Raw genomic sequence first — 15,936 nt, forward strand, 5'->3', positions numbered from 1 at the left:
ATGCTACCAAATTTTTGTAAAATATTTCTTGTCCAAAATATTCAAAAGTAGAAAAAAATCTCCACATTACCTGCCTTTATCTTTTGCCAAAAATAAATCAAACAAACAAAACCCTGAATCTTGGTCAAGCAAATCAAGAGTGCTGCTTCAGCGACCTTACCAAACAAGAGTCTCCAACTTCCAACTGCCAATCTCTTGGTCGACCTAATGGTCACTGCAAAAATAACACCAAAGGATACCTCAGTTGGGACCGGCCACCAGCTGGAAGGTCAAATCGAGAAAACCGGAAAAATCACTTTGGTGCAAAGACAAGGCTATCCTCATGCAGGACGTCTCCTCAGCAAAATTCCACTCTTCCGTCAAGACCACTCCTTTGGACGGCCACGACTCCGATGCGTCCCCACGAATCGGGTACTAACTGATGAAATGTGCCTTTTAATGAGCACACTGGTGCAGGCTTCACCCTTATCTTGTCCACGGGTCCATAGACCAACAAAATAGAGATTGGCACTGAAGCTGGAATTCAAAGAACAAGTTTATTAATCACTCATGAGTGGGACCACTTCCATACACACCCTCAAGTGTTCCAGGAGTTAGTACATTGAATACACAGACCATGGTGCTTATATACAGACTTTGTTGCAGAGTAAGCATGTAGATACAAATAGAAGGTACAGGCCTAGACAGAAATAGTTACAGCCAGATATGGACAGATGAGTATTTACTTAGTCAGCAAAGTGGGAGGGGGAACAGAACTGCTTACAGCAGCCAGAAATAGTCTACAGTTGTATCTTGGGCCAGGTGTATTTCAGCAGCTACAGGCCTTTTCTCAGCACATACATTGCTTTGACTCAGTACAGAAGGAGTTAACTAAAGCTGATGACTCAAGCAGAATAGAAGGGCAAGCAATAGTGAAGATGGAAGAATTACATAGCTAACAAAATGGATGCCACAAACAAAATGGTTTCATCTTATGCTAACTGAAATTATTTTCAATTTACTCATCAACTCCTGGCTGACCACCAGGCCGGTTTCCGTCCTGTACACTCTACGGAATCTGTGGTGCTCTCCGTGGTTGATGAGCTCAGACGTAGTGCTGATGACACTAATTCCCCACAGGCCTTAGTCCTACTCGATTTGTCTGTGGCCTTTAACACGGTCGACCATTCCATCCTTCTCGACCGTGTCAGGGGCGCCGGCCTACGGGGGTCAGCCTTGTCTTGGCTCACCTCTTTTTTAGCAGGCCGAACTCAGGCCGTTCGTTTGGAAGGTTTTCTTGCACCCACCCGCCCCGTCTCCTGTGGGGTACCCCAAGGTTCCTCCCTTTCCCCTCTTCTGTTCAATCTCTACATACACCCCCTTATTGTTGCTTTACAGGATATGGAGGTCACGGCGTTTAATTACGCTGATGACCTCCAGCTTATTTTCAATCTCTCCTCTTCTCCCGAATCAGTCTCCAGGGTTCACTCCACTCTTACCTTCATCTATAGCTGGATGAATCTCAATCAACTCAAATTGAACCCCGATAAGACGGAGTTGGGTCTTATCGGTGGTCCCTCCAACCCTTGGTCCTCTGCTTTCTGGCCCCCCATCCTTGGTTTCCCCCCGTCTCCCTCTGCCTCTTTCAGAACCCTCGGCATCAAGGTCAGCCAGGACCTTTCCTTACGCCCCCAGATAAACGCAGTAGTCTCTTCTTGTTTTCTTTCCCTTAGAACTATCCGTAAAGTTTCACGTTACTTTTCGGCTGAAGCCCTCAAACTCATTGTCTCGGCTATGATCCTCTCCAGACTAGATTATGGTAATGCCCTCTTTGTGGGCGTTCAGCCTATGAATGTCGTTGTTTGCAGCTCATCCAAAACCAAGCGGCTCGCCTCATTTTTAGGCTCCCCAAATCTAGTCATACCACCCCTCTGCTCAAGACTCTTCATTGGCTCCCTGTCAAGGAGCGCTCACTTTTCAAGCTGGGTTGTCTGACCTTCATGTCTCTAGCTGGCACTGCCCCTGCTTTCATCAGATCCAAGATCACCGCATATGTTCCTGCTAGACATCTTCGATCCGCCACCCAGCTCTTTCTTTTGGTCCCCCGATTTCATAAGAAGAAATTGGGTGGCTCCAGGTTTTCGATACTTGCCCCCCTTTTTTGGAATTCACTTCCTCTGACAATCAGATCCAACCCTTCCTATCTGGACTTTCGGGCTGCTTTGAAAACTCATCTTTTTTCTTTGGCTTCTACTCCTTAAATCTCACCCTCTTCCTTCCTCAGTTTTAGTTTCTGTCTGCAGCGCCAAGAAACCGCTTGGTAGTAGAGCGCTATACAAGACCTTTTCAACTTCAACTTCAACACACCATATCATGTCATACCACATCATATTGTTTAAGATCACTTGTGAATGATACGAGAAGACACTCTTCTTCATCGTCTGATGATGAATTTTCCAGGCTGTACCACTGGCGCTGTGACCCTTTGGGTGTTTTCACGTTTCCAGGGTCTTCAAGGGACAATTGTCTCACGGATTTGGATGGTGGTCTTCTCCCTCGGGCACCTCTGTTCCTGGGCCCTCCTCTGCATTCGCTGGCGAAGTTGTTGAGGGTGCCGTATTTGGAGCATGTCCACCCTTGTGCTGGGCATTCCTTCAGGTGGTGCTCTTCTCGCCAACAGTGCCCACATCGGGATACGGGTGGTTTATTTGCCGGTTGCTTCGTTCGGATGACCCTCCTTCGTGTTCGGATTGCATCTGCGCGTTCTGCCTTTATTTTGGCAGGCCTTTACGGTTGTTAGGTGATGGCGATGTGAACATTTTTAAATGTAAATCCAGTATTTGTAAAGCGCGAACAGCTACCCGAAGGCATCCCAGCGCTGGGGACCGTCGGGAAGATTAAGCAAGCTATTGCCCAGAGTCACATGGTGCTGGGCTGACCTGCAGCCGGAGCCGGGGATCGAACTGTGAGCCCCAGATTCCAGTGTCAGTCGCCCTGGCCGCGGCACCACACCTCTTCCCTCTCTGTTGCCCTGGCATCTGACAGGTCGTGTGACCGTGCCATGACGAGGCTCCTCAGGGTTTTGTTTCAGCACCCTTGTATTACTTTAGCTCTCACCTCTTTGTTCTGGTCGTCAGCCCTAAACGTGCTGGCTAGTTCTCTCAGGCGTGCGTGGAAAGCGTCCATAGACTCGCCCTCTCTGTGGCGGGCATGGCAGAGTTTGAATCGTTCATAGTCCGATTGAGCTGCGGGTCAAAGTGGGAATTAAGGGCCTTGACCGCAGCGTTGTAGTCGTTTGCAGCTCCCGTATTCGGCAGGTGCGCGAAGGGTTTCTAGATCTCTTCCCCTGTGAAGTGCGGCAAAAGTGACCTCTTTATTGTGTCATTTGTTTCTCTTGTTGCAACAAAGTAGTTGTGTAGGCGGCCAATCCATGTCGGTGGCCGGGTCAGCAAGCTCGCTGAATGGTGGTAGCGCATTGACTTGCGCGTGTTGAGTGGCTGGCATGGCATGATTCTGCCCAAATGGTTGTGCCAGGGGTTGTCTGCTGCGGGCCTGCATTTGATGCATTATCTGCCATGGCTGCTGAGCGGTGTTGGTGTGGCAGGGACACAGTAGTGCCTTCTGTTTGTTATCAGGGCTTGGGAGCTTGTTGTAGGGTCGTGCGATGGGGGCACTGCTCTTAACCCTTCCTTTTTAGGTTTCGCCTCGCCAAAAAGATGCGCTCTGCGCATCTTTTTTGCGCAGGCAAAAACCTAATGAGTACTGTGTGTGGGTTTGGGTCGGCCCTCGTCATTCATTGGCTGGCTCCATAAATGGAGCCTAGCCATCGGACGAGGGGCCTGTCCGTCAATGCCGGACCAGACACGGGGGCGTTCCCGAGATTCTTTGGCTTTTGCCAACGTCACGCGACGTCAGCCGAAAGTGTCAGGATGTAAGTCCAGCGCGCCTACCTAAACTTCAATTCCCAGCACGCTCTGGCTTTGAACTACTGTTCCCAGCATGCCCGGCGGAACAGGATATCCCTGGGCAGATCCTAACGTTCGGTGCTCGTGATTCTGAGAGTTGGAGGTTGCGGATGCTCCTCGGCTCTTGGTGGTTCCTGGTTCTTTGGGATCCGTTTGAAGATACTGAAGGCCATCGTTTCTGGTAAACAATTGCTAACGCGTTGCTACGCGCGTTCAGTCGGCTGATTTAGACTTTGGCGCTTCCTGCGCAAAAGGAGCAACGTTGTCTTGGTTTGTTCTGTTCTCTCGCGGCTGCGAGGGAGAGAAGCCTACGTTCAGATGACTTGTGTAACGCGCTGGCTAACGCGTTTTTACAGCTGACCAGTGTTTTTGTGTTAACAGTGCAAGCGGACACACGCCAATTGTTTATTACTTCTCTCGCGGCTGTGAGGGAGTTTCAAACAGGGGATTGCTGTGTTCTATTGGCAAGTTCCAGTAGATGGTTATCTGGAGTAAGTCAGTACCCGTAGTTTGGGAGGTGCAAGTGGCGGAGTGCAGGGGGGGAGTCGGACCTCCGCACTGCCATCACGAAGCTGAAGGCATTTATTTGGATCTATTGGATTTAAGTACCAAAGCGGATAACAGTAGTGATGGAACTACGTTATGCCGTGTTTGGGTTCCCTTATTTATGTTCAATGAACTGAAGGATACTATTGTACTGTATGATACATTTTAGGAGCTACTCATTTTCAGCGTTATTGCACAGGCGTGCTACTTAAGTCCTGGCGCTATTAACGTCTCCTTTGGATCTGTTCCTTCAAAGCCTTTTATTATTTTCATGGGGTATGTTGATATCATCAAGAGAAGGCTTTTCTATTCTAAATGGTACTGCTTGTTGGTAATACGTTCTTTTGTGTTGTGCAGGAAGGAAGGAAGACTGGAAAGACAGCACTAGGGTGTATCTGGGCACGTTTGCTACAGGTGAATCCAGGGGTTATTAGCCTAGTGAGAATTACTGAGAGTAGGGTTAAGTATTGTATTAACCTTTGTATTTTTGTCTTACAGTTTCTTTATCCCTGCTGCCCCTTTCCTCCTCCTCTTTTTTCTTTCTGGGTTTTTTCCCCTTTTGGGGTTTTTCCCTCACCGTATCGTCTGAACACCCTGTGTTTATACTTCAGGGTGTTTGGAGGGTCCGGAGGTGGAGCATTGTTGCTGCAGGCGGATCCCGTGGAGTGCGAATCTGACAGAAAGCCGGGAACGCCCCCGATTCTGGTCCGGCATTGCCGGCACCCGCCTTCCTGCTCCGGCCGTCTTCTGCGTCTCTCCTCCCCCTTTCCCGCCCCCTCCCGCCCTCCCGCTCATTAATAGAGTCTTTGTGGAGTGTTCTTCTAAACTGTTCTCCGATCCAGTAGCTTGTTAGCCTTGCTGCTTGCTGAGTGGCCTGGAGTCGGAGTGGAACCGACACTCTCTCTGCCCCAAGGTCATGTTTTGCGGTTCTGTGTGTAGATACCGTTTCGGCTCGGAGCTCCTGCTGCTGATAGGCAGAAAGAGAAAGCAAATGGCTGATAGCCCCTGGAATGTCGAACCCAAACAAACGCAGAGGACGCGCGCCTGGGGTCTGCTGCTTCGCCAGCGTGTTTATATTCACTAAATTCGGACGCCAGAAGTTTTGAACGGTATTCGCTTTGACTATTATGTATTTTGTGGCCTCGACTTCGCGCGGAGACGCACATAGGAGGGAAGCAGTTTACTTCCACCCAGGCCTGCTGTGAATTATTAAACTGCAGGGCCGGTGTTTGTTGCCCCGGTGTTATGCATGCTGCAGGCAGACTCCGAGATGTTCAGGCCCCCAGTGAACCCGCGGCGGTAGTCTACCAGAACATCATGCCATGCTCTCATGTATTCAAAGCAAAAGAATAAATCATGATTTTACAACGGCGCATCAGTTGACTTATTGCTGTTCTGTGACCAGGGCTTGGGAGGATTGCTGTTCGCGCCGTGTCATCGGTTCTCAAGCCGGCCGCGCGTGAAGGCTTCTCATCTGCCTGTATAATTGTACCTCGCCAGCCTGCCTCTAACTAGTCAGCTGGGGCCGTACATTTTGTCTCGACACCCGGCTGGCCAGCGCCTGACAGGCGCTCTCTTGTCATCCTGTCAGGGATATGGTAAGCAGGGCGCATCTTCGGCGGACTGCGGTGGCAGGTGGGACGGCGCGAGCTCCCGTCTTCAGCTGATGTCTAAATGCGACCCTACCTCTGGAGGTGGTCTGTGGAGTAAGGCCTGCCCAGTGGCGTAACAAAGGCCCCCCGCAGTGCGTGTGGGAGGGAGCAGGTGGGTGGGGGGAGGCATCAGGGCCCCTCACAGCACTGTAAGCTGGCCGAGGGCTCCTGGGTAAGTCCGTAGTGGGGCCCTCCATTTACTTTGCAAGGGGGGCACTGGGCCGGTCTTTTTTTAATGTATTGGTTAGGGGTGCACATCAACTAACAAGGGAGGCACTGCGCCAGTCTTATTGTTTATATTGGTTAGGGGTGCACATCAACTAAAAACGTCCCAGCAGGATTTTTTAGTTGAGCCAAAAACCACCCCCCACACACACTCTTAAATACGCGGTTGGTGTGCTTGTAGCATCCAGGCCTGATTTCATGTCTGTGGCAGCAGTGCAGCGCTGGTGTGTAGGAAACGCGAAGACATGTTTGGCACCGATCTGTTGACGAGCTGTGGAACTGAAAGCAAGAACGGTACATTTACCAGAGTAATCTCAATTTCTATTAGAAACAACTTTCTGATTTCCCATTCGAAATCAGCTAAATTACCATCTGGCAGGCACTGTGCTTTACAATCTGCACAGAGCGGGACTGAAACAATAATACATTCCTGATAACGCTGTCGATTCCGGTGGTAGACCTACACATTTTTTGTTTCATCATGAGAGTTCTTTCCAAGTGACCCCCCCGCCCCCCACACACACACAATTACCTGGCAGTAGGGCTGCCGTTCGCATGTTGTTTGTGAGAAGTCTTTATGCAACCCATTTCCATTTGGAGCATCAACACTTTTGTGTGGACGCAAAAAGGACGCTTTCAAGAGCCTAAACAATCATTGGCATACCCAGGTGGCCTGGCTTTTGATGGAAACCTTTGAGCTTTGTCACTGTTTGTTTTGTTTTGATATAACAGGTGTTATGTAAAACATTAATTTTGGGAGAGCTGCTGGACCCTCGCCATTCTCTGTTGCCTGCTTGTGCCTCCGTGTGCCCCTGTTGCCTGCTTGTGCCTCCGTGTGCCCCTGTTGCCTGCTTGTGCCTCCGTTTTCGTGCCCCTGTTGCCTGCTTGTGCCTCCGTGTGCCCCTGTTGCCTGCTTGTGCCTCCGTGTGCCCCTGTTGCCTGCTTGTGCCTCCGTGCCTCCGTGTGCCCCTGTTGCCTGCTTGTGCTGTGTGGGTGTGTGGAAGGCTCTGTGTGGGTGTGTGGAGGGCGCTTGCTGGCTGTGTGTGTGGGGGGCTTTGTGAGGCTGTGTGTGTGTGGGGGCTCTGTGTGGCTGTGTGTGTGGGGGGCTCTGTGTGGCTGTGTGTGGTGGGCTCTGTGTGGCTGTGTGTGTGGGGGGCTCTGTGTGGGTGTGTGTGGGGGGGCTCTGTGTGTGTGTGGGGGGGCTCTGTGTGTGTTTGTGTGTGTCATTTGCGAGAGATAAAGCTAGTGGCATTGTAAATGACAATGCCATTTATTTATGTTAAAAAAACATAAATAAAAATAATGTCAAGAGCAATGCCAATAGCTCTAACTTTAACAAAGGCAAAACCATTGCATTGTAAATGCTTGTTGTTGTTTTGCATGGATCTTCGGTGCAGAGTATGGGCATCGGCCACCCAGGACGCTCTGTCCCTAGTGCGGTCTAACTCGCTCACTAATGCGCGGCCGTGTGGTAGCGGTGGAGCAGCCACAGTGTCTGGCGGGCTCACGGGCAGCTTTGACCAGCGCGCTCAGCCGCCTCCTGGTAGTTGTCATTTGGGGAGGTGGGGCGGAGGTTGAGGTGACGGAGATCCTGAGCCACGTGGCAGACTCCGTGTCAGTGATCAGTCGGGAACCTGCGGGCCTACCGCCCAGCGACTTCTGCGCCGAAGGTGGGTCTGTGATGTCGGCTGCAGGGGGGCGGTGCCACGGGGTTGGTCAGCACCCTCTTCGCCAATGTGGTGCGTTGCTGGGGGTGGACAGGCGGCACACCTATGGTTGCCCAATAATTACGCTGACACACTCCACTCGCAGTCTATGGGCGGGGCGGAAGACCCCGAGCTGTTATTGCCCCCTTTATTTATGCCCTCTGGCCACGCCTGGCAAGAGGGTGTTACAAAGTGCAAGACCTTCCGGTTCATTCCCTGGTACCGTTCTCGCGGTGCTAGGGTCATTACAATCATGTGTGGGATGAAGATCCGGGCCCTTCAAATCAGGACACTGCCTGCGTTTTAGTTCATCTTCACTAAAAGTTGGGGCTTTCTAAGCATCATATACACCACACCCTGTATTTAAATAGAATGTGCTACAACCCTATTTCTCTCTAGTTATTTAAAAAAAGATCCGGCATGAACGGAGATTATTTTACTGAATTTAACATGATGAACATCTGATCAAAAATTATTTTGTGTCTATCGTGTCTTACTTATGCGGAAGTTAGGAGAGCTCACCTGTAGTCCTCGTCTAATGCTGACAGATTTCATGGATTTTATCCTTTAAGGCAGTTTATTGGGTTAATGCGCGTGGTGTAAATATACAGGTGCATCTTGTCCAAGTGAGATCAAACTTTCACCATTGTGTGGCTGATAAAATAAACATTCTTGAGTTTGTAATAAGAATACATTATATTGACAACCTCAAGATGCATAAGGCTAAATAGAAATATCTAATTTTCATTGTTAAATGTATGGCCCAAAAGAATAAATATTTAGAAAAAAGCAATATTTGAAAAAATCACATTGTTTTGACATGCTATGAGTATTGGATTAGGGATAGAAAAAGTTAAAGTGAAAGTAAGAATCAGGGGGCAGATTTACAACTTCTGGCGCAGCTCTGCTAATCAGCAGGGATGCGCCAGAAGAGTTACGAGGCACCTGCCCACCAGTGCACCACCACTGATGTGCAGCATTTACAATGGGGCGCACCGTGGCGCACGGATGGGCAGATGCGTGTTGCATCCCCCGGCGGAAAGGCGGCGCATTGCTAGAGTCTCGTCGCAAGCGCGACGCAGCTCCAGCAAGGCTTGGGGGTGCCCTATCCCTAAAATGCTGCGTCAATCCTTACGCCTGCATCAAGCAGGCGCAGGGTTTTGACGCAGCATGGCCGTAAAAGTGACTCAGTGAAATCTTGTAGATTTCACTGCGTCACTTTTATGAGGCGTTCCGGCGCCGGAACGCCCACCCTGCGCTAGACGCCCACATGAAAACTGATGCAGGGTTCATGTGGCGCAGGAGTTTACAATGTGACGCATCTCCCTAGATGTGTCACGTTGTAAATACGGCGCAACATGGCGCAATGATTTACGCCGCCGCTGTGTCACATAAGTGATGCAACGGCAGCGTAAATGTGTCGCAATGGGCTTGTAAATCTGCCCCCAGGTGTTTTACTCCATGGAGCATGCGTGCAGTCACGTGCTGTGCAGCACAGCACCATGAGTCCTATTGTAAAGGAATATTCAGTCTCGTTGTCAGACATATTAGGTCACCTGCACTCGAGGTGCCTAATTCACAAAGGTAAACTTATACGTTTGTGTAAGTTCACTCTTTTTTGGTATTCGCAAAACGACTCCGGAGACTCCGTAGGAGTATTTATTATGTATGGAGTTTTCAGCCCCAACTACAAACTCTCCTCATTGGTAAACTTCCTATTAAATTGCAGTTTTGTGAATACCAGAAAAATATTTTAAACAGAAAAAAATAGGCATTAGCCAGTCACGCTTAGGGTATCAAAAAAAACAAAAAACGAATACCAATGGACTGGGATGCGGCCTGACTAATTACCAGTGGCTGAGATTGATTCAAGCATTCCATTCATCACTTTTTGTATACGTTAGTGGGACGGGTATACCCAGACGTGGGTCCCGTGCACACTGTCATTGGAACCAAATCCGCATCCTCCGGGCCCGCGGAAGCCACCGCCGGGCTGGAGGATGCGGATTCACCGTCTTGGTGAGGGAAAACACCAACCGCTACATTACGATGGCGTTGGGATCAGCGGCGGACGGCAAGTCCGTCCGCCGCTGATCCGCGGTGGGTGTTCGCAAAGATGGTGGCAGTGTCTGCAAGACACCGCCAGGCATATTACGATGTAGGTGGAAACACGCTTTTCCACAGCAGCTTTTCCGCCGTGGAAAAGCATGTGGTCTTTTGTTTTTGGGGGCCCGTTGCGAGCCCCCAGGGTGTTGGGGGGTGAGGGGTGCACATGGGGGTTACCTATGGTACCCCCCTACATTTGCATGCACAATGCGGCAGGCACCGCGCGGTGCCTGCCGCTTTGTGCATGCAAATGCACAGCATGCATATTTGACTTTGCGGCGGGTGATGCTTAAAGCAGCACCCGCCACAATGTTATATATACGGGATGTGACCGCCAGTGTGGCGGTCACATCCTTATTCCAACGGGGGGACGCCGTCCTCTTTAGCCAGAGGTTGAGCAAGGTTCAAAAGTGCCCCTTTGATTGTAAAACAGCAAACTGCACGCTGCTCGTTATTGAAGCAGAGAAGCACGTTTATTGTCGTTTTTAATTTCTCGTCTTTTCAGACATAGCCTATCACAAGAATGTTTGGGTTTGCAGGTGGTGTTGTATCCACCGCCCAAACTCCTACAGGCTCACATTGCCTGGGGAAATAGGGCTTCTTAACAAACTATTAAGGTGCCCTCATTAGCAGTGAGATGCATGCATCTACATTTCAAGTGCTAGTTTGTGCTGTTCGTCTTTTCCGGATAAACACTCGCGCTTTTCTAAACCATCTGAGTCTTCATAGGACAGGGCCAGATTGTACTCGAAGGCCGAGAAATCGGTACTGTGCTTCAAGAAGGAACCATCACCTTTAGTAATGGTGCTACACTTGCTATTTGCATTGGTAATAGGATATCACCTGAAGGAGTGCCTCTAGGCACCCGCCTATTACACCCTTCACCCAAAAAATGTCCCTCCACTCTGCTCTTTCCCACACATTATACGCCCTTTTCCCACACCTCTCCAACAGCACCGATTCACCCTTCTCCTTACACGCGCCCACCACACTCTCACCTTCCTCGCCCTCCCCATCCCCTTTCTCTGTGTTGCATATACGCCACTTACCTTTCTATCTATTATTTTCCTCACAACCTCCATCTTTCTACATTTTCTGACACCCATGATCTTCCTTCCTTCACTTTACTGCATACACTTGCCTTACTCTCGTCCTCACTTTCGTCACCGTCAGACCTTTCTCAACACTTTATTAAAATTACATTTCCACATCATCTATTTCTGCTTTTCACTCCCTTCTACGATTCTATCACAACGTCTCAGATTTGCTGTCTGTCTCACACACAATGACTTTCTCCTACCTACCTCTCAATAAACTTCCCTTCTCTCACACACCCCACATTCTCCTAAATCCAACTATCCCTCATAAATTCTTCTCATGCACCCTCCTCACCCTGCGACCATAAACTCCCTCAAACTCTGCCTTCTCTCTTCCATGCATCATCTATTTCTTTTTTGCACCTCCTGTGTCTCATATGTTTAGCACTCCTACAGTTTAATAGACGCACACTTTCCAACAATCGCTATGTTTCTTATTCTGTCTATCACTAGGGCAGGTGCTGAATGGTAAGTTTACAATCTTATACAGCTGCAAAGTCTGTGCTGCCCAATTAGATAATGGTGACCTAGTGGCCTTGCTTTTGAGGTCAGTTGAGCAAAACAAGCTCATGGCTGAGGGTGAAAGTCAATGAAGTGATGATATCAAGGTGAAAATGGCTCTTTAATTGTAAAAGATTAATAGCCATTGAGTGTGACACCTTGATGATTTCCTCCAAGTGGTCCCCCTATAATTAGAGGGAGACACTAATGTATATATTTTTGTAGGGTTATTGTTTGGATGTTTTATTCCTGTTTTATTTTCATGGTCTCAGGTCATGTTGTTGGATATTGTATTGTAAAATATTAGGTAATTGTTGTTTAATGTTTCGCCGTGAATAGGCGTCTTTGTCCTGTGTGCGCGAGAGATTGATTAGTTCTGAACAAATGAGTTTGTATTGAGAAGGTAATTAAACGTACTCTTCTCAGGGCGTGGCTCGAGGCGTCGAGATGGCGGTCGCAATCTAAGAGTGCTCTGGACCCCCTCCGTCATCCGCTGTAATCTACTGCTGACAGCTTCCATCGGACCGAGGCTACCATTCCCGGTGTTCTGCTGCCACCGATGCTGTGCTTTGCAGCCCTTTGATCAGCGCAGAAGCCTCCGCCGAACCGATTTTCCACTTCGCCTGCAGGCCTGAGAGAGGATGGCGGCCCTGCCCGCGGCCCACTCCCGGCCGGAGTAGCTGGCAACCGCTGGGGACCTGCAGGGCGCCCGACGCGGCTCCGGACCGGAGAGTTGGTGCCCCTGGCGGATTGCTCCCGGTACATTGGCGGCGAGGTGGAAGTGCGGGGCCGCACGAGGTCACGGAATGAGGCCGCCCTCTGCCCTGAACGCCGGAGAAGAGGGGGGCTCCGCCTGCTTGTTGGGCCCCGGTGCTGCCCCCGAGAAGGTGCCAGAGGGGGTGCGGCTGGACCAGGTGTGGGGAGGTTTTAGGCCTGCTACGCTTCTGGATCTGCGGCCGGCCTGGGATGCGGGGCCTGCGCGACGGCTGCGCCTCGGCCGCTGGGATCGAGCGGCGGTGTGCAGTGGCGGAGTGGTCCCGTGGTTGGACGGGGCCGTGAATCTCCTGCGGCCTGGGCTTCACCAGCCCCCCGGCGAGTGAGTGGGCCGCCGGAGGGGTGTGTTCTGCTGCCCTGGGTCGGGCATCCACCCTTGGTACCGATGTCCTGCTGGCCTGGGCCTTCCTTCTTGCTGCCTCTGGTCTTGTGTGGTACCTTGCTTCCTACAACCTGTTATGGCTGTGAGACCTCGTTCCCCCCCTACCCCGGGATTGAGGGACGGTGCCTGTGTGCCTGGCCAGATGAAGAGAGGGGGGCCCTCTGTAGGCGGTGTCCCGGTGGAGGGGCTAATTAACCTCTCCACTGCTGGCCTACGCCGGCCACACGCTTGACCCCGTCTTCTCATCCAGCAAGCACATCACCTTCAGCCACTCCACCGGACTTCACCGGACCGACCACAGCTGCGTCCACTTCAGCTTCAGAAACACCACCACCCACCACCACCCACAACAGGTTCCCCACAGAAGCTGGAGCAAGATCACCGCCGACCATCTCACCGCCTCCCTCAGCCAGAACCCACCTGCCAGCACACCGGACCTCAACGAAGCAGCCCGCAACTTCACACAATGGCTGACCGTCTCCGCCGACGACCTCGCACCACTAAAGAACCCTCCCAGCAGATTCAGAAGCAAGAAGGCCCTCTGGTTCACCGACGAACTCAAGGACTCCAAGAAGACCTGCCGCACCATCGAGAAAGCCTGGCTCCTCGACCGGACCACTGACAACATGACATCGCAGGCTTCAGTGGAGAGCAAGATTGGCGAAGTGAAGGTGGATGTGGCTCTTATCCGCCAGGACCTACGCAAGGATACGGTGCGCATCACGGAGGCGGAATCCTGCATCTCTACGGCAGAAGATGATATCTTCCAATTCAAAACCCAGGTGGTCCGACTGCAGACACAGACCTCTGAGCTCCATCGTAGGGCCGAAGATGCCGAAAATAGGGTGTGGAGGAACAACCTGCGCCTTCTAGGGTTTCCTGAGGGAGTGGAGCAGGGCCATGCTGACACATTTATAGAAACCCGGGTGCGTTCCTAGATGCCCAACAAGAAACATTCACCCTGGTTCGCTGTGGAGCGGGCTCACTGCTCTCTGGCTCCCAAGCCTCCGCCTGGAGCTCCTGCCCACCCCATTATCCTGAGAATCTTTCATTTTCGGGACAGGGACGCTATCTTGGGGGCAGCCAGGGCGCTTGGTCCACTGCAGTTCCAGAACTCAAGAATTATGGTCTTTCTGGATTATTCCAGAGAGGTGCAGACTCAAAGGGCCAGGATCTATGTCCAAATCATTAGGGCCCAGGATCATCTACACCTGGGATGATCTGCTAGCACTACGTCCGGCTAAAAAGACGTCATGTAACTATATTCATAGGGGAGTAAAACCTTTTACCAATTGTAAGGTATGCTGCTGGCCCCAGCCACCTATAGGAAAGAGCTCCCTGCAAATGGCCTTGTTGAATTGCAGATCCCTCCCGAGGCATTCTTTAGGGATTAATTTTCTTATACAGGATCATAATTTAGATATCCTGTTTTTAACGGAAACGTGGCTCACCTCGAGCTCAGGGGTTGACATTGTACGAGCCCTTCCCTCTGACTTTTTAATATACTCTCAGAACAGGCCAGTAGGTCGAGGAGGTGGCATTGCCATACTTTATAGGGATTCATTTGTATGTAGGCACAGAATAGTGGGGTGCTGGACTGTGAGAGCTGTCACTTCTCTTTGCAGATTTCACACACGGTCTCCGCATCAGGTTTACTGGTGTATCGTCCACCAGGGTGCATTGGAAATTTTGCCAGCTCCCTAATGGAAACCGTTACGGTTCTGGCATCTACTGCTACCAACTTTATGATGCTGGGAGATCTTAATCTCCACTTTGACGATCCAGCGGATGTGTTAGCGACAGACCTACAATGTGATCTTAAGGCCTATGAGGTAGGCCTGATCAATTCTGGAGCAACACGCAATAAGGGCCATTTGCTTGACCCGATTTTCTCTAATGTGCCCCTTTGTAAGGCTATGCCTCCCTACCCTCTCCCGTGGTCAGACCATTTCTTGGTTCCTTTTACTTGGCAAATGGAGGCCATGACTATATCCCCTCCTCCTAGTTTTCGCACTCTGGAAAGAGCTTGGTCCAGATTGTCGGTTGAGAATTGGGTCCTCAAACTTGAAGGCTCGCGTCCTTCTCTAGTCCCTGACCCGGTACTGGCAGATGCAAATTTCAGCAACTGGCTGAACAGCTCACTTTACTCTATCCTCCCCAAAAGAACAGTCCCAAAAAGGGAGAAGAGAATAGGCTCTGCTCCTTGGTATACACCCGAGTTAAGAATCCTTAGAAAGGGCTGCAAGAAGCTGGAGCGCACATGGAGGAAGGATTGGGGTGAATCTAATAGAATTGAATACCGCTCGGCGATAAGGGCATATAAATATGCTCTTCGTTGCACTAAAGCACAATTCGTTGAGGAAAGAATTAAAAACTCCTCGAATTCCTCGAGAGAAACTTTCTTAGTGGTTAAGGAATTATTGAGAGTTCCCGAGCCTTCCTCAGCCCATGATAACCCAGGAGAGAAATGTAAAGACCTGGCGAACTATTTCTATACTAAAATAGAGAACATTCTAAGTGCCCTAACCCCTTTTTGACCAGAAAGCAGAGGCTAGCAGTGAGTCAGTTGGAGCCCCCGCACAACTGGGATCCTTTGGACCAACAACAGTGGAAGAGGTCCTCAAAGTGCTGGTCACTATTAAAAGTGGCTCCCCCAGTGATCCGGTCCCTATGAGGATCCTGAAACAGGTAGGAGCTACCATTGCCAACCCTGTCACCGACTTAATCAACGCATCTTTTGCTTGTGGTCTGGTGCCACCGAGCTGGAAGGGAGCAGTTGTGAAAGCCCTCTTGAAAAAGCCTCACCTAGATCCATTGGACCTAGGGAATTACAGGCCTATTTTTCTGCTGCCGGGACTCAGTAAAATCGCGGAAAGGCTGGTGAATCTACATCTTTCACACTTTCTTGAGTCCAATGGCTTGCTGAGAAATTCGCGAACAGGCTTTCGGCCTGGTCAGGGCACTGACACTACTCTTCTGGCAGTCGTTGAGGAAGCCAGAAGC

This window comes from Lissotriton vulgaris, chromosome 9 (genome assembly GCF_964263255.1).
Source record: "Lissotriton vulgaris chromosome 9, aLisVul1.2, whole genome shotgun sequence".
NCBI lineage: Eukaryota > Metazoa > Chordata > Amphibia > Caudata > Salamandridae > Lissotriton > Lissotriton vulgaris.